The 26,755-nt window shown below is 51.5% G+C and overlaps 1 protein-coding gene across 3 annotated transcripts in view; it reads right to left on the bottom strand.

Annotated features, from left to right (window-relative positions):
• TMOD1 (tropomodulin 1) overlaps positions 1 to 26,224 on the bottom strand; it is a 696,901-nt gene extending 670,677 nt beyond the window's left edge. For all 3 annotated transcript variants that reach the window (XM_078676321.1, XM_078676322.1, XM_078676320.1), the window contains exon 1: positions 26,219 to 26,224. The gene's annotated coding sequence lies outside the window, so the exon portion shown is untranslated. The remainder of the gene's footprint in view (positions 1 to 26,218) is intronic.
• Positions 26,225 to 26,755: the final 531 nt, after the last annotated feature.

The following is a 26,755-nucleotide window of genomic DNA, read 5'->3' as shown; positions in this document are numbered from 1 at the left end:
AATGACATCACTGATGACATCACTGATGACATCTCAAATGACATCACTGATGACATCACTGATGACAAAATCCAGTGACTGTATTTTTCTGTAAAGTTAAAATATGTCTTACATATTTATGAATGAGTCGATGTATAAGTGTCTGGACGAAGGATTTAGTAGGTGCATGACTGAATGTATGAGTGAGTGATTAAATGTGTCTCACTGAGTGCATGGGTTAGTGACTAAACTGTCTTAATTTGTGCATCATTATGTCTGTTGTTCTGTAAACTGCTGCATGTGTTGATCAGTAGCTATATGAGTAACTATATGGGTTATTGATTGGTTGCCCAAGCATTTGTATGGGAGACTGAGTGTGTGTGTGGGTGGCTGGGAAGTGTATGACTCTGTGCATAGATGTATGGGTTCAAAAGTGCATGTTGGAAACAGCTGTATGGGCGGTTGACTGTGTGCATGACTGTATTGTTGAGTGAATAGATATCTCAGTGCTACATGTCAAATTAAGTACATATGTAAAATACAATACATGTGAGAGTTGACATATATAAATAACTGTGCATAAGAGCCAGTGAATGTGTGAGTGGCTGTATGGATCATTGTGAACTTGTATCCAGGATTGTATAAGTGAGTAAATATGTCTTAGTATATGTTTGAATAAGTAAGGTGTGTTTAACTGTATAGTTAAGGAAATGGAGGTGTGATTGATTGTTTGCATGACTGTCTAGGTGTGTGTGTAACTTCATGGATGAGTGACAATCTTTGAGTCTGTGTTTACACTGAGTGTATCTAAGGTTATATTAGAGTCTGAAGAGCTTCATCGTATTATCACATGAATGATGTCATCAGTGATGTCATCAGTAATGTCAAATGAGATGTCATCAGTGATGTCATCAGTGATGTCATTTGAGATGTCATCAGTGATGTCATTTGAGATGTCATCAGTGATGTCATCAGTGATGTCATTTGAGATGTCATCAGTGATGTCATCAGTGATGTCATTTGAGATGTCATCAGTGATGTCATCAGTGATGTCACTGACCATGTCATGAATGATGTAATATGTGACATCATCAGCAGTGGATTGCGGGTGCGTGATATATAGTTAGTACAACTAACTATATATGGAATTTCAATGGTTTTGTGTGAGTAAAATAAGGTTTTTTAAATGCTAATCCCTAACTATATATGGTCTATAACCTATGGTTTTTTCAGTGAATTTTCAAGGTTTTGTAAATGCTAATTCCTAACTATATATGGTCTATAACCTATGGTTTTTTCAGTGAATATATATATATATATATATATATATATCGCCACAAACAGTTCCATTTTACTGGGGGCCACGAGCCTGCAGGGCGGGCTCCTCAAACAGGAATGGAAATCCTGCCTCTTAGCGACACCTCACAAACAACCATGGAGCCCAACTCCGTCTGATGCAGAAAGCTGACTTTTATTTCGTCAAGAACACTGCAGCTTTAAACACACATTCATTGGTCCTGACGCGTTTCAGCGTTACTCCGCCTTGTTCACAGGTCGGTGTGTTGAAAATTAGTTCCAAGTGGACTTTGGCCCGCAGCATGATGACCATATATATATATGTATGGCAAATGTCTCACCATGCTGCAGTGTTACGAAATATTGCCGACGCTGCGGAGTTGCAGGAGAGAGGAAGGCACCTCTCACCTCTTCCTTTCTTACAAAACGAACTGCCAGGTAGCCTCTGGAAATCCTTTTGCGGCTGGCAGCGTTAGTAAGCGGCTCATCCCCCTCATTAGAATCGCCACAAAAAGTTCCATTTTACTGGGGGCCCGAGCCTGCAGGGCGGGCTCCTCAAACAGGAATGGAAATCCTGCCTCTTAGCGACACCTCACAAACAACCATGGAGCCCAACTCCGTCTGATGCAGAAAGCTGACTTTTATTTCATCAAGAACACTGCAGCTTTAAACACACATTAATTGGTCCTGACGCGTTTCAGCGTTACTCCGCCTTGTTCACAGGTGGGTGTGTTGAAAATTAGTTCCAAGTGGACTTTGGCCCACAGCATGATGACCACGGGACCCAGAATGCACCAGCAAGGTAATTTTGCTTGTAAATAGGAATTTGTGCATGTCTTGCAAATAACGTAATATCTTCCCTTAAAACAATACATTCTGCCATCAGCTGGGTGCATGAAAAATACATCTTTGGCAAAGGTCTCACCATGCTGCAGTGTTACGAATTATTGCTGACGCTGCGGAGCTGCAGGAGAGGGGAAGGCACCTCTCACCTCTCCCTTTCTTACAAAACTAACTGCCACGTAGCCTCTGGAAATGCTTTTGCGGCTGGCAGCGTTAGTAAGCGGCTCATCCCCCTCATTAGAATCGCCACAAAAAGTTCCATTTTACTGGGGGCCCGAGCCTGCAGGGCGGGCTCCTCAAACAGGAATGGAAATCCTGCCTCTTAGCGATGCCTCACAAACAACCATGGAGCCCAACTCCGTCTGATGCAGAAAGCTGACTTTTATTTCATCAAGAACACTGCAGCTTTAAACACACATTAATTGGTCCTGACGCGTTTCAGCTTTACTCCGCCTTGTTCACAGGTGGGTGTGTTGAAAATTAGTTCCAAGTGGACTTTGGCCCACAGCATGATGACCACGGGACCCAGAATGCACCAGCAAGGTAATTTTGCTTGTAAATAGGAATTTGTGCATGTCTTGCAAATAACGTAATATCTTCCCTTAAAACAATACATTCTGCCATCAGCTGGGTGCATGAAAAATACATCTTTGGCAAAGGTCTCACCATGCTGCAGTGTTACGAATTATTGCTGACGCTGCGGAGTTGCAGGAGAGAGGAAGGCACCTCTCACCTCTCCCTTTCTTACAAAACTAACTGCCACGTAGCCTCTGGAAATGCTTTTGCGGCTGGCAGCGTTAGTAAGCGGCTCATCCCCCTCATTAGAATCGCCACAAAAAGTTCCATTTTACTGGGGGCCCCGAGCCTGCAGGGCGGGCTCCTCAAACAGGAATGGAAATCCTGCCTCTTAGCGATGCCTCACAAACAACCATGGAGCCCAACTCCGTCTGATGCAGAAAGCTGACTTTTATTTCGTCAAGAACACTGCAGCTTTAAACACACATTCATTGGTCCTGACGCGTTTCAGCGTTACTCCGCCTAGTTCACAGGTCGGTGTGTTGAAAATTAGTTCCAAGTGGACTTTGGCCCGCAGCATGATGACCACGGGACCCAGAATGCACCAGCAAGGTAATTTTGCTTGTAAATAGGAACTTGTGCATGTCTTGCAAATAACGTAATATCTTCCCTTAAAACAATACATTCTGCCATCAGTTGGGGGCATGAAAAATACATCTTTGGCAAATGTCTCACCATGCTGCAGTGTTATGAATTATTGCTGATGCTGCGGAGTTGCAGGAGAGAGGAAGGCACCTCTCACCTCTCCCTTTCTTACAAAACGAACTGCCACGTAGCCTCTGGAAATGCTTTTGCGGCTGGCAGCGTTAGTAAGCGGCTCATCCCCCTCATTAGAATCGCCACAAAAAGTTCCATTTTACTGGGGGCCCCGAGCCTGCAGGGCGGGCTCCTCAAACAGGAATGGAAATCCTGCCTCTTAGCGATGCCTCACAAACAACCATGGAGCCCAACTCCGTCTGATGCAGAAAGCTGACTTTTATCTTGTCAAGAACACTGCAGCTTTAAACACACATTAATTGGTCCTGTCGCGCTTCAGCGTTACTCCGCCTTGTTCACAGGTGGGTGTGTTGAAAATTAGTTCCAAGTGGACTTTGGCCCGCAGCATGATGACCACGGGACCCAGAATGCACCAGCAAGGTAATTTTGCTTGTAAATAGGAACTTGTGCATGTCTTGCAAATAACGTAATATCTTCCCTTAAAACAATACATTCTGCCATCAGCTGGGTGCATGAAAAATACATCTTTGGCAAATGTCTCACCATGCTGCAGTGTTACGAATTATTGCTGACGCTGCGGAGTTGCAGGAGAGAGGAAGGCACCTCTCACCTCTCCCTTTCTAACAAAACGAACTGCCACGTAGCCTCTGGAAATCCTTTTGCGGCTGGCAGCGTTAGTAAGCGCCTCATCCCCCTCATTAGAATCACCACAAAAAGTTCAATTTTACTGGGGGCCCCGAGTCTGCAGGGCGGGCTCCTCAAACAGGAATGGAAATCCTGCCTCTTAGCGATGCCTCACAAACAACCATGGAGCCCAACTCCGTCTGATGCAGAAAGCTGACTTATTTCGTCAAGAACACTGCAGCTTTAAACACACATTAATTGGTCCTGATGCGTTTCAGCGTTACTCCGACTTGTTCACAGGTGGGTGTGTTGAAAATTTGTTCCAAGTGGACTTTGGCCCGCAGCATGATGACCACGGGACCCAGAATGCACCAGCAAGGTAATTTTGCTTGTAAATAGGAACTTGTGCATGTCTTGCAAATAACGTAATATCTTCCCTTAAAACAATACATTCTGCCATCAGCTGGGTGCATGAAAAATTACATCTTTGGCAAATGTCTCACCATGCTGCAGTGTTACGAATTATTGCTGACGCTGCGGAGTTGCAGAAGAGAGGAAGGCACCTCTCACCTCTCCCTTTCTTACAAAACGAACTGCCACGTAGCCTCTGGAAATCCTTTTGCGGCTGGCAGCGTTAGTAAGCACCTCATCCCCCTCATTAGAATCGCCACAAAAAGTTCCATTTTACTGGGGGCCCCGAGTCTGCAGGGCGGGCTCCTCAAACAGAATCCTGCCCGATGCCTCACAAACAACCATGGAGCCCAACTCCGTCTGATGCAGAAAGCTGACTTTTATTTCGTCAAGAACACTGCAGCTTTAAACACACATTAATTGGTCCTGACACGTTTCAGCGTTACTCCGCCTTGTTCACAGGTGGGTGTGTTGAAAATTAGTTCCAAGTGGACTTTGGCCCGCAGCATGATGACCATATATATATATGTATAACTCAGTTTGCGAGTCTCTCTGCCACAAATGGTGGCGGGCTTAAGCGAGGATGCGAGTCCTCAAATATATCATAATTTTTTTCTGTATTGACGAAAAAAGATGCTTGAGTCCAATTGCATTCACGCAAGTGATTTATTGCAGCATGTGGCAAGCCAAACGCCCAACGCGTTTCGGTGCAGCCGCACCTTGGTCACCGTTGCCAGTAGGTAGTTATAGTTAGGATCTAGTTGCCATAGGAAAAGCGTTTTTGTTTTCCCAATAACTTTACCGTTGTTTGACGAATCTTCGCGAAATTTTCAAAACTAGTGGGGCACTTTGGTCAGCTCCTGTCTTGATAGTTTCAGGGTGATTTGACTTGCGGCCGAGAAAAAAGGGGGTCCCAAAACGTGTTTTCCCCATGTTATTTTCCATAGGAAACTTTAGACAAAGCTACAGCCCGAACTGCTGAACGGAATAACACCATACTTGGCAAAAAGGTAGGTCTTGGTTCAGAAAGCGACCTTTTTTCAAAATGGTGTGAATCTGTTCAGTAGTTCCTGAGAAATTAGAAAAAGTTTTGATATCTGGGGCAGTGGTGGGTTTGCGAACCCTCCCGAGCACGAGCTTCACTGTGATTGGCTGCCAACATTCTAAACCAGGAAGTGTTGGCAGCCATCTCGTGACTTGGTAGAACCGAGTCACAAAAAAACAGAAAAAAGAGGTTAAAAAACAATAAAAGGGGGCAAGGTAGAAACACCCTAACCCCCTAGGCCTGCTCAGGGAGTCCCACAAGGACCACCAGGGCCAAAATAAGTATGTTTTTAAAAATAATTTCAGCAGAAATCGAGATTGTCGCGAATCTAGTTTAAATTATTTTAAAAATAGAAGCGTAGGCTCCTGTTCTTCGTTTTCAAAAAGCCCCCGGGGGTACTGCCAATTAATTAACAGGGACCTGCGAGGGCCCCTGCATCCCTGGGGACTGCCACATTCCCAGAGCTGTGAAAAAAATGCGAGGGGGTGCCAATCCCCCTTCACTACCCTGGGGACCGCCACCTCCCCGGAGCTGTCAGAAAAACCTTGGGGGCACGCGGCCCCCCTGCAGCTCCACTGACCGCCATTTCCCCAGGGCTGTGGAAAGAATGTGTGGGGGAGATTCCAATCCCCCCCACGCTGCTTCGGGGACCGCCACCTCCCTGGGGCTCTATTTATTTTTTAACCTGTGTGGGGGTGGGGCTCGAGCCTCCCACACGCCCCGGGGACCACCACCTCCTCGGGGAACTAAATATGGAAGCCCCAGGGACCACCTTTCCACTGGTAGGGAGGGGGGCAGCGTAGCCCCCCTCCTGAAGCCCTTGATGGCCCTGGGGACAGCCACCCCCCCGGGCCTGCTCCTGCAGTGTCCTGGGATGCCCAACCCCGGGACATTGCTGTTTGCTATGGCAGGGCGGGAGCTATGTGGCTCTCACCCTGTCATAGCAAACACTGGTTTGGATTTTGGAAGCGAGAGCAGGTTTACTGCTCTCCCTTCCAAAATCCAAACCAGATTGCTTTTCCACAAGGGGAGCTGCATGTTAGCAGCTCCCCTTGTGTAAAAGCAATGCCAGGTCCCGCAGTAGGCGGGGAACCGGCGGGACCGTGGGGGCATAGGGGCTCCCCCCACGGTCCCCAATGGAGTGGCCAGGCCCCGGGGGATGGGGTCCCCGGGGCTAGAAGTGGCACGGGAGGGGGGCCATGCGGCCCCTCCCCCCAAAAAAGGAAAGGCCGGCCCCAGGGGATGGGGTCCCCGGGGCCATAAATGGCCTGAGGAGGGGAGCACGCGGCGATATTGTAAATAGCATTTTTAAATACTGGCCAGGACACGTGGCCACTGTCTAGTATTTTTTTTTAACAAAACAGGGGTCCGGCTCTGGGGGATGGGGTCCCCAGGGCCCAAAAAATAGGAAAAAAGGGTTGCCACACAGCTCCCCTTCTAAAAAATAAAATTTTAAAAAACGGCATTGTGCCAGAGTCCCCGTCCCCTCAATGCATCACTCTGCAAACGCGCCCCGTAGCGCGTTATAAGTTGGGGAATTAATTCCCCTTGAATACTGGTTGCAGAGAGGTGTCAAAAGGGGCATGGCCTTGGACCACCTCTCTGCAACGCAGCTCTGTGGCGCTTACTGGCGGTACCTTAGCATATAAAAAACCTTAGAAATTCACTGAAAAAAACATAGGTTTCAGGGAAGTTATAGTTAGTTGGACATTTCACTCGTCCAAAACCAGAGAAATTCCGCTGTTATAATTAGTTCAGCTAACTATAAATTGCACCCCCATAATGCACTGCTGATGACGTCACATATTACATCATTCATGACATGGTCAATGACATTCCTGCAAGAAGATGATTCAAGGCAGCCATCTGTACCTGGCGTTACAATGAATTCTAAATGGAGCAGGAAGTCTAAGGAGCAGTGCATGGGGACATGCTGGAAAAACAAAACACAGTAATCCTTACTATCACTAAACCCTATGGAATGTTCTACAGCCGCTTAGGCTACACATATCCAGGTGGAATTCTAACACAGATACCCCACCTCACATGTTTCCTCATGCACAGTCTGCATGCAATCAGTGTCAATGAGGGCACCAATCCATGGCATACAACTTGGAATTACCAGGGAGAGCATGGAAGCAGCCTCCTGGGGCTCAGGTAAGAAGGTCTGCATTCCACTACTGTAGTCAGCTGCTTCCAACCATTAGTGGGTCATGGTTTGATCACAGGTTCTAGCCACTCACATTAAAAGGAGCACCATTGTTGGCTGACATCAAGCATCCAACCAAGTCTGGCACTCTGTTTGAGAACACCATGCCCAAATCAGATACCAGCAGACTTGTGACATGAATCTCTTGCATCAGAAAACATACCAGATCAAAAAACATTAAAGTGAGAAACAATTTGTCACCTGGACAAAGCGGTAGGGGCTTTCAAACCTACAGCCTTCTATATACAAAGAATAATAGGAGAGAAGCAGCAAGAAGTGTTACATGAAAACAGCCCAAAACTACACACAACACTGTTTCAACAAGCAAAATAAACACACTTTCGTGCCAGAGCTCTTGAACTTGTCACTACTTGTTACTTGCGTGTCTCTCATTTCCCTGAAGAACTTGTTTAAATTCGAAATACAATGAATTCCCTTTCACCCAACCTATTTGATGTTGCCACTTACTGTAGTGTTTATGGAGGTCCGTTAAGTGTGACACTTGCAAAAAAGTTATTATTTTGGTATTCCAAAATAACTTTTACATGGAATAAAATTGCCATAAAAGCACATACCTGCCATGCATTCGGATGATTGTGTAGGTAGGTGTAGAGCTTTTTGTTTAACGAGTTTACATCCCTGCTCTTCTGAGTGCTGTGGTTCTGGGTATTTTGGTGTCATTAGTGTTCTGTGTGTTGGCTCTATGAGGGTCATTTTGGGAAAGCTCAGTGTGCCAGGGCACCGAGCACAGCAACATCTTGATCCTAGAGGAGTACGCGTGATGTACCCCTGCCTCTTTTTGATTATAATAAACCAGTTTACCGAATAGCTCGAGTCACCCCTTTAGGCATTCCTGTCCACATCACGACATGAGACTCTTAAAAATACTCTTTTTAAATTGTTACTGTGCACTGTTGCAAAGTTTGTTCTTAAACAATAAAGATACTGTCATAAGCAGTAATATATACACGTCTCTTGAAATTTCACAGATGGTGTTTTAAAGTTCCCTCACATCTAGAGTTTTTATGTGGATGCAGTCCAAAATATAGCGTGGGCTGTGAGGGACATGGTATCCCTGTGCTAAGTAAAACACTAAACGTACAGATCTTAATGTTTAAGAAGAACTGGAATTTTTTTTCAATTTGGGCGACAACAAACGTGCTTTTCTAAAATGTAAGAATACCAACGTTCGGTACCGAGGGACAGATTTACAAGGAACTGGCGCATCTGAATAGATGCGTCAGTTTCCTTGCGCCAGTACCAAATGTCCTTGTGCCACCATGGATGCGCTGTATTTACAATACAGTACTTTATGGCGCAAGGATTAACAGATACGTCAGAAATATTGGCGCATCTGTTGGCACAAAAGTGATGCATTGCTGCAGTTGCTCATGAAAGTGACGCAACTCCAGCAATGTGCCACACCAGATAGGTGAGTCCCATACAAAAAGCACTGTGTCATTCCTTACGCCTGGTCTGAGCAGATGTAGGGATTTTGACGCAGTGAAGGTGTAGAGTGATGCAGTGAAATTTAAATGTCACTGCGTCAGTTGTACTTTTTTTTTTGCGTGGGAATGCCCACCCTGCATACATTATACCTGGCGCAGGTATAATGTGACTCAGGGCTTTACAACGCGATGCATCTCCCTAGATGTGTCATGTGTTTAAAAAAGTGACCCAATGTTGGCGTAAGGGGCTCGTAAATCTGCCCCCGAGTTGTTACACTTTGAGCCACGTTTATAAACACATTCATGTTGTTAAAACACCTGTAATGTGTTGTGGGGTTCGGACAGAATCTCGCCTGTAGGAAATCAAATGGCAGTTTCAGCAGTACCATGTTGAGATACCCTTGGCCCATGACCTAAGCACCCCACACAGGGACATGCCAGACATGCCCTAGTGCATGCAGTGTTTCGGATTTATTCTGTACTAGGGTCGGGCCGCCAAAGCCACTGACATTTAAAACACACATGGTTTTCAGACGGACCCCCACACATGGAAATAATCTCCAATGAAATGCATCATATAGAAATTGACCTTATACGTATTCACTGGGGATGTCCTGCAAAGTTGACTGGATTTTCATATTTGGGGTCTACACAACCCATCCCTAATGTGCAACCAACGACTGCGCCATGTGTTTTAGGTCAGACTTGCCAGCATAGCTGTGTGCAAGACCCGTTGTTTACAATATACAGAGAGCAAGCATTCTCTCAGCCCCCTTCAGTCTTTGCTTTGAGATATCAATCACATCTTTGATCAATCCAGAGGAGTATACACTCCATAAGTCATGCTACTGGGTATTTGCTGGTCATTCTGCCTCCTATGTAGTGGTTCAATTGCAGTGCATGTTGGACTTTTACCAGAGCTGTAAATTACAGGCAATCACACCCTCTGTCACATGTGATTATTTATCTCATAAGTGCATTGCATGCAAAAGCAATCACTTTTTATTAGGACGAGGTCTATCAGACAGTGCTGCTGTCTGATTTGCATATACTTCTTGGGGACATTCTGAAAGCTTCCCTGGAAATGCATTCCACCCATTGCTTACCATTACCTTTGTAGTTGGTTACTCACATTTGCTTATTTTCTATTTGCTGACTTTGTTTGTTTAGGCTGTCCAACATGCCCTTATCCCTCCCAAGAAGCACAGCCAGTTTACCATCACTCTTTGTATTCCTCCATGATTCCTCCCTTTCTATAAACAGACCTTTAAATGTTGTACTTATCTTGCCACATTTGCTGTGCATGCAAACATAGAGGTCAAAATTGAAGCTCTGTCTTCTGAGGGAGCTCTGTGTTTACTTTTCTTTCTCTGACTTCAAAGTGAGCGGATTTATGTGACAATCCTGTGGTGAGATTAAAGGGTGTAGGATGTTATTTTTTTTAGTACAACAAAATATAAATGTCTGTAAAATAACTGTGCAAATATTCCAGAATATATCGGAATAAGGAAAGAAAAATTAGGCACTTTTTTTAAATTCAGAAGTTTGCTGTGAAGTAATATTTTAAGACGATAAAAAAAATTCAATACACTTTGTGATGTCATTTCCACACATTATCATTTGTGCACTGCATAGTTTTGTCAGTAAAATTGTATTTCTGCGCAAATGTAACTGTCCTTTCAATTGAAAATGTGTAATGGAAGCCCGATACCATACCATGCATACTCCACTCTACTCAACTCCACTCTACGCCACTCTACACCACTGTACATCAGTTCACTGTACAACACTCTATGCCATGAAACACTAGGACACGCTACTCTCCTCTATACTATGCCACTCCACTCTACGCCACTCCATTCTACACTGTTCCACTCTACACCACTCTACCATACTCCACTTTACAATACTCAACTCTACAACACTCCACTTTATGTCACTCTATGCCACTCTAAGCCATTTCACTCTAGGCCCCTCTACTCCAATCTACGACAGTCTACTCTATGCTACTCCACTCTATACCACTCCACACTACAATTCTCCACTCTATTCCACTCCACTCAATGCCACTTTACTCTAGGCCACTCTACGACACTTAACTCTACAACACTTCAATCTACTCTACTCGACTCCATGATACGCCACTCTGTGACTCTCTACTCCACTCTATGACATTTTACTTCATTCCACTCTACTGCACTCTACTCCACTCTATGCTACTACACTCTAGGCCACTAAACTCTACGCCACTCTGCGCCACTCCACTCTATGCCACTGCACTCCACTCCATTCTACTCTACCCCATGACATTCTGCACCCCTCCACTCCATACCCATCAACTCTACGCCACTTTACGACACTCCACTCTACTCTAATCAACAGCACTCTGTGCCCCTACTCTACGCCACTCCACTTCACTCCACTCTACTCTTCTCCACAACATTCTGCACCCCTCCACTCCATACCCATCAACTCTACGCCACTCTACGACACTCCACACTACTCTAATCAACAGCAGTCTGTGCCCCTCCACTTTATACCCTTCAACTCTACAACACAAGTCTCTACTCTTCTCCACTATATGACAGAACACTTCCCTTTATGCACCTCCACTCCACGCCACTCTACTCCACACCACTTTACTCTATGACACTATACACTACTCCACTATACGACACTCTACTCTACTCTATGCCACTTCTCTCCAGGCCACTCTATGTCACTCCCCTCTATGACACTCCACTCTACTCCACTCTACTCCACTCTAGTTCATTCCTCAAAACTGCACTCTACACCATTCCACTTTACACCACTCCACTCGACACCACTCCACGACACTCTACTCCACTCCATGCTATGCCATTCCATGCCTGTGCACTGTAAATCACTCCAGTATAAGGCCACTCTGCTCTACTCAACGACACTCAACGCCACTTAACTTTACTCCATTCTGCGCCTCTCCACTCTATGACACAACATCCCACTCTATGCCACTGCACTCTACACCAGAGGTAGGAGAGCCAAGAGATTTGCAGGGAGAGCCAATCCAGTACTGAGCCAAGGGCCTGGCTCAGATCTCCGAGCCCATGCACAAGCCCTGAAAATGTTTGTTGAGTAGATCACACAACAAACGTAACATAAAATAAGATATAGCAAGAATGTGTGTTTCCTTTACATGTGAAGCTTTGATATTAATAAATCACATTATAGCACTGCACTGAGAAGTACTTACTAAAAGTGGTACTTTTAAACATTAACCGTTAGTGCACTTAGAAGCAAGACAAATTTCATGTAAACACTGTATGTGTCCCAGATAATTATAGTGCAACATTATAGTCTATTAAATCTAGCACAATAGGTTTTAGTTCAACTGGTATTCTGAGCTCACATATTTAAAAGTGCGTTCATATGTGATAATGATTAAAAATTAGCTTTGGTGAAATAAAATATTTGCCTAAGATCACACAATTTAAGCAGGGTAGCCTCAATTTATCCAGGTTTTCTGGCTTCCCTTCGTACAAATCAGCCAGAAAATGGGTTTCTATTTGACTTTCATTATGTCAAGAATTCGTTTTTACCTCTTTGTGCTTTTTTCTGCAGTTTTATATAGCATGAACTCGACCAGAAGGTATTGGAGTGCTTTACATGAGCATTAGTTATATTACACAATGTCACATTTATTGTATATAGGCAGGGGAAGATTAAGTGATTTGTCCAGAAACCCAGGATGTTGAGCCGACACTGAGTCTCAAACTTGGTCGGCAGTTCTAGCTGTAACACCACATATTGGGTAGAGGGAGGCAGGCAGACAGAAGACACGTGAAATCTCGGCTTATTAAGGACTTGAGGTTCCAAACAGGACCTTAAGCTGAGCCAGAGACTGGCTTAAGGCTCGAGCCTGGCTCGAGCTTTTGAGTGGCACCTCCACCTCCACTCTATGCCTCTCCCCTCTTCGCAACTCCACTTCAATCCACGATACTCCACACCTCTCTTCTCCACTCTATGCCACTCTACTCCACTCCTCTCAACTCTACACTCAATCAATCAATCAATAATATAATTTGTAAAGTGCACTACTCACCCATGAGGGTCGCAATGCGCTGGGGTGGGGAAGCTACTACAGCTCGAAAAGCTAGGTCTTGAGGAGTTTTCTGAAGGTCAACAGGTCTTGGGTCTGCGATAGGTGGATGGGGAGGGTGTTCCAGGTCTTGGTGGCGAGGTGGGAGAACGATCTGCTGTCGGAGGTCGCTCTTCGGAAGCAGGGGACTGTGGCGAGGGAGAGGTCGGCGGAGCGGAGCTGGCAGGTGGGGGTGTAGAAGCGGAGTCGTCTGTTGAGATACGTTGGTCCAGTGTTGTGGAGTGCCTTGTGTGCGTGGGTGAGGAGCTTGAAGGTTATCTTCTTGTTGAACTGGGAACCAATGCAGGTCTCCCAGGTGGGGTGTGATGTGGCTGCGGCGAGGGATGTCGAGGATCAGGCGTGCAGAGGTGTTCTGGATGCGTTGGAGCAATCTCAGGAGTTTGGCCGAGGCTCCGGCGTAGAGGGCGTTTCTGTAGTCCAACCTGCTGCTGACGAGGGCCTGGGTGACCGTTCTTCTCGTTTCAGTGGGGATCCACTTGTAGATTCTGCGGCGCATGCGAAGGGTGTTAAAGCAGAAGGAGGAGACGGCCTTGACCTGTTTAGTCATGGAGAGGGTAGAGTTGAGGATGACCCCTAGGTTGCGTGCATGGTCGGTGGGTGTTGGGGCGGTTCCCAGTGCGGTCAGCCACCAGGAGTCGTCCCAGGCCGAAGGGGTGGATCAGAGGATGAGGACCTCCGTCTTGTCCAAGTTCAGCTTCAGTCGGCTGTTCCTCATCCATTCAGTGACTGCCTTCATTCCTTCGTGAAGGTTGGTTTTGGCGGTGTGGGGGTCCTTGGTGAGGGAGAGGATCAGCTGGGTGTCATCGGCGTAGGAGATAATGTTGAGGTCGTGTCGACGGGCGACGTGGGCGAGCAGTGCCATGTAGATGTTAAACAGAGTTGGGCTGAGGGATGAGCCCTGGGGTACGACTTAAGATGATCTAGGTGGCTTTGGAGCAGAAGGGGGGGAAGGCGGACGCTCTGTGTTCTGCAGGAGAGGAAGGAGGTGGTCCAGTCCAGGGCCTTCTCTTGGATCCCGGCATTGTGGAGGCATGTTCATAGTGTGTGGTGGCAGACCGTGTCGAAGGCAGCTGACAGGTCCAGGAGGATGAAGGTTGCAGCTTTTCCGTTGTCCAGCAGGGACTTGATGTCATCGGTGGCGGCGATGAGGGCAGTCTCGGTGCTGTGGTTGCTGCAGAACCCGGACTGGGAAGAGTCCAGGATGTTGTTCTCCTCGAGGTAGCGGGTCAGTTGTTCATTGACGGTCTTCTCGATTACCTTTGCCGGGAACGGGAGCAGGGAAATGGGCCTGAAGTTCTTGAGGTCCTTGGGGTCCGCCTTGGGTTTCTTGAGTAAGGCGTTGATCCCGGCATGCTTCCAGCTCTCCGGGAAGGTTACTGTCTTGAAGGAGGTGTTGATGACTTTCCGGAGATGGGGTGCGATGGATATGCTGGCTTTGTTGAACATGTGATGTGGGCATGGGTCTGACGGAGATCCGGAGTGGATGGTGTTCATGATCTTGATGGTGTCGACATCCTTGATGTTGGTCCGGGAGAGCAGGCGGTTGGTGCAGATGGTGGTCGTGGGGCGGAGGTCTCAGTGGTTGTCGAGGCGGTTGTGGCGTTGAAGCTGTCGTGGATGTCTGCGATCTTGCGGCGGAAGAAGGTGGCCAGTGAGTCGCACAGGTCTTGCGAGGGTGGGTCGTCATTGGTGTTGGAGCTGGGGTTGGAGAGTTCCTTCACGATGTTGAAGAGCTCTTTGCTGTTGTGCGCGTTGTTATCTAGGTGGTTTTTGAAGGAGGCCCTTTTGGCGGATCTGATGAGGTGATGGTGTCTGCGGGTGGCGTTCTTGTGGGCTGCGTGGCTGTCCGGTGTTCGTTCACGGAGCCAGATCTTCTCCAGCTTTCAGCAGGTTTGCTTAAAGGCCCAGAGGTCTTCAGGGGAATAAAAACAAGTCTGGGCAAGAAAGCAAGTACAGGCACAGGGGAATAAAAACAAGTCTGGGCAAGAAAGCAAGTACAGGCACAGTGCAATAAAAACAAGATTGGGCAAGAAAGCAAGCTAGGCCTAGGGAAAAAACAAGTCTGGGCAAGAAAGCAAGGACAGGCACAGGGGAAAAAAACAAGTCTGGACAAGAAGCAAGTTAGGCACAGGCGAAAAATACAAGATTAGGCAAAAACAATGCAGGCAGAGCCGTGCAGCAGCGTGGGGAGCGACCTGCCTGCGAGCAGGGTCAGAGGTCACACTGTGCCACTCTACATCACTCCACTCTATGATACTCTACTCTATGATACTTCGCTCTATGCCACTCTACTCCATTCTATGCCACTCCACTCCACACTATGCCACTTTAGTCCACACTATGCCACTCTACTCTATGACACTTTACTCCACTCTACAAAACTTTCCTTCACTCTATTCAACTCCACTCTGACACTTTACTCCACTTTACGCTGTGGCACTCCGCTCTACGGCACTCCAATCTATGACGCTGCTTTACCACTCTATGCCCCTCCACTCTACATCACTCCACTCTATGACACTCTATATCACTTCACTCTAGGCCACTCTACTCGATACAACTCCACTTTACACCACTCTACTCCACTCTGCAACTGCCTACGCCACTCCACTCTATGACACTTCACTCCAGTCCACTCCACTCTACGGCACTTCACTCCATGACACTTTACTCTGCTCTGTGCTAAGCCACTCTACTCCACGCTATGCCACTGTATGACATGACCAATGCATAGGCGAGACATATTGGCTTTTCCAATGCTTGTTGCTTTTTCTTCTTGCTGCAAGACACATTGGTTCAATATATGTCAAAACAAATGAATTGCTTTGGATAAAAAAAGGACCATCCCTTTAATAATTTCCATTAAAGATACAACCTTTTGTCGTCCTTGGCAACGACCCAGCCACTGCTGAGGTTGAGTGCCCCCTTGTGGAAATACAGTCTCAAAGCAAGCAACAGCTTTGGCAAATCCAGCCGGTCTGGATTAAAACTGAAAATACAAGCCAGACCTATTGGCTTTGCTGATGCTTGCTATTAGATGACATAGAAAGTTCACTTAACCTTCCATATAGTGAGCAACTGGTGGACACAGACAAATAAATACACGGTTAGGCCGTAGTAGCGCAGGTCAAAGGTCTGGAATTAATTATTTCACTTGTAACGAGTCAACCAGACACCCTTGAGCCAGGATGGTGCTACAGTGAAAGAAATTGTATTTGTCTTTGAAATGTGATGGATAAATGAATTGCTGTGTTATGCTAAGGGCTTATAATGTGCACAACATGGTGAGATTACATGAATTTTGCGCTCGTGCAAAAATGCAGTAAATGGTATTTTCCACCATGTAGGTCCTAACGTAATGGGTGAGAAGATAAAAAGGGGCTTTATTTCATCCCGTCCCCTGTACATCTTTCTACCACCACAAAAAGAGGCAACAAAGACTGAATCAATTGCTAAATATACACAACGTTCTGTGTGCTTATAGATTATTTTATGCATGTAAATAACTTTTTTTTAACACAGCAGAATCTTAGATCATGAATAACATCGCCAAAAAATGCAAAATCATATGTTGCAGTGCGCATGCTGAACTGGAAATGTACAGAAACATTTTTATTTCCCAAATCTAAATTCATTTTTCACATTTTTAAAAGTGGAGTAAACTGCATTTTCTTCATTTCTTATACTAAATACGATATAGAAGTGATAGTTCAGTTTTGTTTGACTGATTGCAAAAAAGCACCTGCTCCATTTTGCACATTTGCAAAATATATGGAATGTGGCTTAAAAACTGAATTCAAGAGCACTTACAGTAAAATGGGGATTTGGGGGGGTGGCCGACCAACGGGAGGCTCGCCCCCCCGGGGAAGTTTGGGGCACCAGAGGAGGGGGGGGGGGGGGGGAGGGGGAAGTTTGACCCTATGGGGGCGCCGTAGCGGCGCTTTTTGGGCTGGTTGGGCGGTTTGGGCTCCTTTTGGGCTGCCTAGGGACGTGGGGGTATATAGGCGGCCATTTTGTGTCACCGCGCACGTTTGTGGTGCGGTGACACAGCAGCCAGGTCGGGGAAATATTTTGTCCGGCTATAGTGGGGATTTCGGGCCCGGCGGTTGTGTGGCGGCGGTGCGCGGCTTGTCCGAACCGTGGGAGCGGGCTGAGGAGTGTGCGGCGCTCCGGCGGTTTGTGGTGCGGTGATCCGCGTCGGCGGTAGGGGGCGTGAGGACTGAGATGGCGGCGACGGACCCGCGTGTTGTGGAGGCGCTGAGGCTGTTGGCAGAGGCGGGCCGCATGGACTTAATGCGGCCCGACGTGCAGGTGAGGCCGCCGCGGCGCGCTGCCATCGGCGCCGCGGCAGCTGTGGCGGCGTGCGACCCTCCGAGGTCGCGGGTTGCTCGGCGGGGGGGGAGGGGGGGCGGGGGGGCGGAAGGGGGAGGCCGGGCGGTGGCCAAGGCTCCTGCGAAGGCCGCGGCCAAATCGAAGGGGGGGGCGCGGAAGGCCCGGGAGGCGGGGCGGAAGAGGCCGCTCGTCTTCGTGACCGGTGGGGAGGGGGGGGTGGGGGGAGGGCGGGAGGAGGGGAGTGCAGCGGTGGATGCGCGGCCGGGGGGCCTGGGAGGTGTGGGGGAGGGGGGTGGGGATCGGATAGTTGTGGATGGGGAGGGCGCGAGCGATGGTGGGGGGGGGCGGGGGGGTGACAGTGCGGAGGGGCCTGCGGGGGGGGGAGGGCGCTAGTGGCGGTGGGGAGCGCGGGGAGTTGGTGGGGGTGGGGCTGGGGGGGGCTGCTTCGCCTCTGCTCATAGAGGAGACAGATGTGGAGGAGGAGGGGGTGGGGGGAGGACACGGAGCTGGACTGGGGTGAGTCATCGGAGGAGGAGGGGGGAGGGGGGGCGAGGGGGCGGTTGGCGCTGGGGCAGGGGGCCCGGGGGGGGGAGAGGGGCCGGGCGGGGGTGAGAGGGCGGGGTGGGTCGGAGGCGCTGGGTGGCGGGAGGGGAGGCGGCGGCTTGACCGGCGAGGGGGGTGGGTCGGGGGGGGCGTTTGGGAGGGGCGGTTTTGAGGGGGGGGCTGGGGGTCGGGATGGGGGCACAGGCGGGCGGGTGGCGAGTTTTGGGTGGGGTGCGGGGGGCAGTGGCGTGGCCTGGGGGGAGGCTGGGGGGGTGGGGCGTGGAAGGGGGGTGGGGCCGAGTTGGGGTTTCGGGGGGTGGGGTGGGCCGGGGGGTTGGGCGGGGGAAGGGGCTTGGGAGCTGGGGGGAGGGAGTGTCCCGGCGCGGCGCGGTGGCCATTCGGCGGGATGGGGGAGGGGTGCGGCGATGGGGTGGGGGTTTGGCGGTGGGGGCAGCGCGTGGGGGGGCGAGGGGGGTGGTTTTTACCCTGGCATGCTGGACTCCACCTTTTTTCCTTGGCAGGAGCTGTTGGTAAGGCGCTCGGGGGAGCAGCATGCGGCTCCCACCCACCGAGTGGATGGGCCGGCTCTGTTTGGTGCGGACGGCCGAGCTCCAGCGAGGGACCTGGCTCAGGGACTGGGCGAATGGAGGCGAGACGCGTCTCCGCCGGCCCCTTCCCGATGGGTCTCTACGGCCGCCGGGGTTGGGGGAGTAAGGATGGACACGAATATTTCTGGGTTGCCTGCGAGTGTGGTGCCTAGGAGGGGGAGTGTGGACTTGATGGATTTAATGCGGGTGTGTCGTGAGCGGGCGGGTTTGAGCCGGGTGGAACTCCAGTTGGGGGGCCAAAGTGGTGTGGTGCCGGCGGATGGTGAGTCTGAGGAGGAGGGAGAGATTCGGGAAGATGGGGGGGCTGGTAATGGTGTTGGAAGTGTATTTCAGGTGCCAGCACGGCAGGAAGCTCCCAGAGTGACGGCCCCCTCGGCTCCACTGGTTAGGCGGCGGGACCCAGCAAGGACGCCGACCTTGACGCCAGGTAAGACAGGTGACGGCGCGGGGAGCGCTAAGAGGCGTTGTGTGCAGGTGTCCGTGGGGTCTGGGGGCGATGGGGAGGATGGGTGGCGGCTGGTGCGGGGTCGGTATGTGCAGGACGCGGGAGTCGGTACCGAAGGCGTGGGGTCGGGCGGGGCTGCGCCGGGCGGAGGAAGCGGGGTTGAGGCGGCGGGCGACGCGGCGCCGGGCGGAAAGGAGGCGGCGGGGGGAAGTAAGGAGAGTTGTGTAATCCCGGTGCGGAGGCTTCCGTACATGGGGCTGACCAAGCCGCTGGGGGCGCACCTTTCCGCGGCTACGAAGGAGAAGATTTGGAAGGGGGAATACATCGATATTTTGAAGCTGCTGCATAGGGAGTTGACATCGAAGGAGGGGTCAAAAGAGGAGGAGCAGGAGTTGGCTAGGCGCCCAAGGGTACCCCTGACGCTGGACAATTGGTCGGCGGCGTTCCTAATTTACGCGAGCGTGTATTGCGAGAAATTTCCGGACAGGTGCGTCGCGCTCTTTAAATACATGGATGTGGTCCGACGGGCGCAGGTGACGTACGGCGGGTATGCTTGGTCGCACTACGACGAGGAGTTTCGGGCTCGCTTGGCGGGGGACCCCGAGGCCCAGTGGGGGGAGCTGGATTCTGATTTGTACCAGCAGACGATGGGAGGGGCCAAGTTTGGCCGCACCATCTACACGGCCAGCGGTTTGCCGCTGGCGTCCCCCCCCTTTTCGGCGCGCCCCACCCGTGGGGGGGTGGGTCAGGGCGCCTCCGGCAGCCAGGCCACAATCGGGGCCTGCTGGGATTTCAATAGGGGTGCCTGCGGGCGGGCGGCGTGCCGTTTCCGGCATGAGTGCTCTTCGTGCGGACGGAACCACCCGGCGCTGCGGTGTTGGGGCTCCGGGGGCCCCCCAGGCCAGCTGCCCCCGCAGGGGGGTGGATTTGCCAGAGGGGGTTCAGGCGGGGGGAGGGGTGGGGGTAGAGGGGGGGGAGCAGGGGCTCTGGGAAAGGGCTCGTACGCCGGTTAGGATCGAGCGGATGGAGCCCTGGTTGGCGGCGTATCCGCGGGCGGAGGATGCTGCGGTGCTGCGCAGGGGTTTTCGGGAGGGTTTTCGGTTGGGGTACGAAGGTCCCCGGATTGCTCGCTGGGCGGAAAACCTAAAATCGGTGAACGCGCACAAGGGCATAGTGCGAGAGAAACTGTTCAAGGAGGTCAGGGAAGGGCGGATGGCGGGCCCCTTCACGGCGCCGCCGCTGCCAGGTTTGATCGTTTCCCCCATCGGGGTGGTGCCTAAGAAGGAGGAAGGGCAGTTCCGACTGATACAGCACTTGTCTTGGCCGGAGGGGGAGTCGGTCAATGCGTACATTTCGGCGGATTTGGCGTCGGTGACGTATTCGTCGGTGGACGTGGCGCGACGTCTGGTTGCGAAGGCGGGGCGGGGTGCGCTGTTGGCGAAATGCGACATCAAGTCGGCTTTCCGACTCCTTCCGGTGCACCCGGCGGATTACCAGCTGCTAGGGATCCAGTTTCAAGGTCACTACTTTGTGGATAAGGCGCTGCCGATGGGGTGTTCCATTTCGTGCGCATTATTTGAACGGTTCAGCTCCTTCATTCAGTGGGTTTTTTCCAGGCGCACAGGCTCGGAGTCAGTGACGCACTATCTGGATGATTTCTTCCTGGTGGGGCGGCCCGGTGCGGCGGATTGTCAGCGGCTGCTGGATGGTTTGGCCGGGTTGATGGGGGAATTTGGGGTTCCCCTGGCGCCAGAGAAGACGTGCGGTCCCAGTACGGTGTTGTCCTTTCTCGGTATCGAGCTCGACTCGGTCGCCATGGAAGCACGCCTGCCAGAAGACAAACGGGTGGCGATGTTGGGTCTGGTGGATGACATGTTGGCGAGGCGGAAGGTGACGGTGCGGGACGTACAGGTGTTGTTGGGACATTTGAATTTTGCGTGCCGCGTGGTGCGGGCCGGACGGACGTTTTGCCGGCGTTTGGGGCTGGCGTTGTCGGGTTTGCCATTGCCGCATCACCATGTGCGCCTCTCGGCGGGGGTGAAGGAGGACCTGCGCATGTGGCGGGCTTTCTTGGAGCGTTTCAATGGGGTGCCGATGGCGCCGGCGGAGGACTGGGAGTGGGAGGTCACCATGTACTCGGATGCGGCGGGCGTCGGTGGTTTCGGCCTGTACTGGGAGGGAAAATGGTGTGCGGAGCAGTGGCCGGACCATTGGCAGGCGGGGGGGAGGAGCATTGCGTTCCTGGAGTTGTTCCCCTTGGTGGTGGCTGTCACGGTGTGGGCAGGGGCGTTGGCACACAAGAGGGTGCTTTTTCGAGTGGACAACATGGCCGTCGTGCAGGTGGTGAACAGGCAGTCGGCTCGGGATCCTCAGGTGCTGAAATTGATGCGGGTGTTTGTCTTGCGGTGCTTGGACAATGACATACTGTTTCAGGCGCGCCACGTTCCCGGTGTGGACAATGACATTGCGGATGCCTTGTCTCGTTCACAGTGGGAGAGGTTCCATGGGCTAGCCACGGCGGCGGAGGAAGTCAGGACGCCGGTGCCGGAAGAGCTGTGGTCGGTAGGCGAGGCCGGGTCTTTCAGTTGGTGAGGACGTCTGTGGCTGTGTCGACATGGAAGGCTTACGAGCTAGCGTGGGAGGAATTTCTGCAGTCAGGTGCGGTGCGGTGTGGGGACAGGTGGCAGCGCGAGGAACAGGTGGTAAGATTCATGTTGGCGCTTATGGACAGGGGTTTGTCGCGGGTGTCAATTGCGGGAAAGTTGTCGGCGGTGGCCTTCATGGGGAAGATGTGGTGGGGTTACCCTCCGTCGGCGGGGGAGTTGGGAACCAGGCTGCTGGAGGGGTGGGCGAGGGAGAGTGGGGCGACGGTGCGGCGGCGCCGTCCCATTTCGGCGGTTTTGCTGGCAGGAGTGATTGGCGCGCTGCCGGAGGTGTGCAGGGATGTGGGCGAGTCGGTGCGTTTCTCTACGTTGATGTCATGGCTTTTCTTTGGGGCGTTTCGAGTGTCGGAGCTGCTGGGCGCAAGGGGGCGGCGGGGGGTGCTGTGGGGAGAGGTGGAGGTGCGGGCCCGGGAAGTGGCGGTGTGTTTGAGACGCTCGAAGACTGACCAGCGGGGGGTTGGTACTTGGGTGGTGCTGGGGCCGGGCGACACGGAGGGGGTGTGCCCGGCGGTTTGGGGCAGGAGGTTGATGGCTGAAAGTGGCGTGTCGGAGGGGGAGGTTTTTGGGCGGGGTGGGGGGGGAAGGGTGACGGCGTCGCAAGCGTTGTGGGTCTTGCGGCGGGCGCTGCGGGTCCTGGGGGAGGATCCCCTGGCGTTCGGGACGCATTCTTTTAGGATTGGGGCAGCGACGGAGGCGGCACGGAGGGGTTGGGGTAAGGAAGAGATTCAGAGGCTGGGTAGGTGGAAATCGGACGCTTACAGGACGTATGTGAGGTTGAGGGAGGCGGATGGTGCTTTGTCGCAATGATTCCCGATGTTAATATATGTGTCTTTGCAGGTGCTGTGGCGGGGCCGGATGTGGCTGTCCTGAATTTGTATATTGTGGGACATTCGTTCGTCAGGCGGGCTGAACGAGCGGAGTGGGACAGACATCAGGCGCTCAATTTGGGATTGGATCCGGGGTTGTATAGATGTCATTGGAGGGGAAAAGGGGGTAGGCGTTGGCATGAGTTATTGCCATTGTTAAACACGTTGGTAAAAGGGGGGGTGTGCCCGGATGTGGTGGTAATTCACCTGGGCGAGAACGACTTGGTGCAGTGCAAGGGTTTGGCGCTGCTCAAGCAGATGAGACAGGACCTGCAGGAAATCGGGAGGCAATGGGCGGGCTGCCATGTCATATGGTCAGAATTTATTCCCAGGCGGGTGTGGAGGGGAGCTGAGCGCCCAGGGGCCATAGACAGGGCTCGTAGGAAGATCAATTGTGAGATGCGCGTTTTCTGCGCCAAGGAAGGGGTGGGGAGGATGGAGCACCCGGAGTTGTGCTATGGTGCTAACTATTTCTTCTTGGAGGATGGGGTCCACCTGTCCAGGTACGGCATGGAGCTGTATATAGTGCAGTTAAAGGAGGCTATAGATGGGGCCCTGGGGGTGGTTCGGTACCCCAGGAGACAGGAGTCCTAGTGGGGGGGTCGAAAGTCGTAAGCGACTTTCGAGTGGCGCTGTCCTAAGGAAATAGGGTGGTTGGCTGGAGGCCTGGGACTGCATGGTAGCGGGGGTTTGGGGTCATGGAGGTCATTAGGGGCATCTAGTAGAGGGGCAGGTTGATGAGCGTATGTTGTTGTATTACTGTTGCAATGTTCGGGTTTGCATTTAGGGGTGGGGGTGGGGGGCTGTTAGGCAGTTGTTAATTAGTGAGCAGTAGTTTTGTGCGGCACAGGCCAAGGGGGATGTTTTTATATGTGCACCTGATTCCAATAAAAGCGGCCTTTTTCACACACTTCTGGTGTCTGTGTCCGTGCTTCCCCCCCCCCCCTCACCTACTGGTGTGCCCCAATGGGGATTTGGGGGGGTGGCCGACCAACGGGAGGCTCGCCCCCCCGGGGAAGTTTGGGGCACCAGAGGAGGGGGGGGGGGGAGGGGGAAGTTTGACCCTATGGGGGCGCCGTAGCGGCGCTTTTTGGGCTGGTTGGGCGGTTTGGGCTCCTTTTGGGCTGCCTAGGGACGTGGGGGTATATAGGCGGCCATTTTGTGTCACCGCGCACGTTTGTGGTGCGGTGACACAGCAGCCAGGTCGGGGAAATATTTTGTCCCACCCTCCCTCCCTTTTTGCAGGGTTTCTTCGGGTTTTTGTGTTAGGCCCAAGCTGTTTTCCCCTTGCGGGGTGGGGGGGGGGGGGTGGTCGAGGATTTGTCACGAGGGGCTTTTTTGGTTGAGGGTGCACTATTTAGGTTTGAGGTTGTGTTTTTTGTCGCTGGAACAGGTGCGTTGTGGGGCGCTGTCCTAAGGAAATAGGGTGGTTGGCTGGAGGCCTGGGACTGCATGGTAGCGGGGGTTTGGGGTCATGGAGGTCATTAGGGGCATCTAGTAGAGGGGCAGGTTGATGAGCGTATGTTGTTGTATTACTGTTGCAATGTTCGGGTTTGCATTTAGGGGTGGGGGTGGGGGGCTGTTAGGCAGTTGTTAATTAGTGAGCAGTAGTTTTGTGCGGCACAGGCCAAGGGGGATGTTTTTATATGTGCACCTGATTCCAATAAAAGCGGCCTTTTTCACACACTTCTGGTGTCTGTGTCCGTGCTTCCCCCCCCCCCCCCCTCACCTACTGGTGTGCCCCAAACCAGAAAGCTTTGTTCGATGGCTCTGAACAGGACTTTAAATTATATTACTTTGGTTTTCAAACATTATTTGAGTTTGTAGACTCCGGTAGAAAAACTATATTGTACTAGATCACTCCACCCGCGCACACCCTGCCTGCAGCCTGTTTATCGAGGAATTTAGCGCATTATCAGGGTAAAGAGAAAGACAGGCGCGATTACTGGGAAACAGATACCTTTCAGCATCAAAAATTCCAAGGACAAGACCAGAATAGCCATGCAATCTACATGCTGAGGTGCTCAAAGCCAGAAAGAACACAGACTTCTCATAAACGTCAAGAATGGTGGGCACACACACGTATCCCCCTGTACGGCGAAGGTCTAGAATCGGGTTTTAAAAGAGGGAAGTGGAGAAGAGTGATGGGGGAGGTGGAACACGACAGAGATGGGAGGGAGAGAGAGAAAACATAAGTGGAGAAGAGGAATAAAGAGAGAAGGAGTGAAAAAGTCACGGGTTGGTGTTGTGTAGGGTGGGCTCTACTAGGTGCATACGATATAACACCGAGATGAAGTTTGTTGGCAAAAACAGTAAACTGCATTAGAAGTGCTACATGAAACTAATAGGAAGAGAGGAAAGACAGGTGAGGCGAACTAGACCTGCCTGCCACGTATCTGGGGCTGATCGAACAGTTCAAATTTGCGCTGGTTTATGCAGTCTTGGAGACCTGTGATGCGGTTATTTGTAGAAAAAAATGAAAAGGTAAGGGCAGTTGCCCAAATATTTTCTTAGGAGCTGAACTTGAAAGTTGGTGAATATGAAAGCTGTCTAGTTTTAATTCCTTCTCATGTCTCTTTCTTCTACGACCCTACGCTTCCTATCTCTATGTCCCACTCCGTAAGTTTTTTTAGCACTGCGTTCTCACTTTTTACAGTTTTCCTACATTTCTCTTCCTCTTCCCTTCTCCCTTTTCTACATTGATCTGACGATAAAAAAGGCCCACCGTTCTCTAAACTGAGAGCCAGTGACAACCACCGGCACAAATTAAGCTCAGTTGTGGTGTGCCCAGCCTGGACCCATGTTTGCTCGTGACCCAGAGAGCAACTGCTCTCCTCGGGTATAGTTTTTGTCTGTTTGGGGGTACTCGTGATTTTGACAGACAATGAGTTTATTCACGCTCCAATCACACTCCCGAAACTTAAATAATGTATGACTTTTACCCATCGACTAAATTAAGGTAAGCTACATGTATCCCCCTCCCCCAGTGGCCAAAGATGAGGGATTCTCACCAGCATCCACTGAGCATCGGACTTCAACACTGTGGATTCTGATAGCACCATAGGGGGGTGTTGGGTAAACACAACCCCCTGCCCTCACGGACTTATGTGTGTGTGTGTTCACGGCTCGCCCCACACCCTTAACAGAACCAGGTCGGGTCGGGCTTGTCTTGTACACGCTGAACAGCATCCCCATCGCGCCCCGCGGGTGGTTTGGACCTCAGCCCCCGCTCCTCGTGCGGGCTCCTGCGCCCCTCCTCGCGCCATCCTCGCGCGCTCCCATCACCGCTCTATTTATAGAGGGAGCCGCCGAGCTTTGTCCCACTTGGTGACAGCTGAATATTTTGACCAGATATGGTTTCCATTCTGCGACCGAAGCGGCACCCCAGCATCACAAAAGATGCGCCCCGCAGACAGTGGGGTTGGGCAAACAACAACAGAAACCTGGGAGGGGGGGTAGAACCGGCGCCACTTACCCCGGGAGCTCTCTGAGGTGCGGATGGGACCGGGCTCTGAGCGGACGAACTGTTGCACTGCCTCCTCGAGAAGTTGCTGCACGCCGAGTGCGGTGCTGCTGTTCCTGCAGTGCCAGCGCCGAGGGGATGGACTGTGCTGGGAGGGGCGGCGGGGCTCTCACTCCCTCTCTTTCCATCTCTCTGGACAGCTCTCCTCTGGGCCCGGGCACAGCTGCTGCCACTCACTGCTGGAAAGTCCCACCCAGCTTCAGTATCTTTCTTCATACACCGTGGAAGGGCCACTTTACTAACAGTCGTTATACACTGCTCCGTGCTGCTGCTCCACCTCGTTAAACAGCTAGGATGACAGAGGCAGTGTGGGGCCAGGTGTGCAGGCGAGGCAGCTCGCGCAGTGTAGGCCTGGGGTGGTCTCTGGGCTCTGTGTCGCTTCCACCACGGTTCTGCGTGCTTCGCAGAGCCCGGGAAAGAGAACAGCGGATGCACGAGACGAGAAAGCCGGGTCTAGTTCGCCTGCAAGCACCAAGCTCGAGCTGAAGT

Source organism: Lissotriton helveticus, chromosome 2_1 (genome assembly GCF_964261635.1).
Source record: "Lissotriton helveticus chromosome 2_1, aLisHel1.1, whole genome shotgun sequence".
NCBI lineage: Eukaryota > Metazoa > Chordata > Amphibia > Caudata > Salamandridae > Lissotriton > Lissotriton helveticus.
Note: the sequence above shows the minus strand (reverse complement) of the source record. Positions and strands in the feature narration are given on the sequence as shown.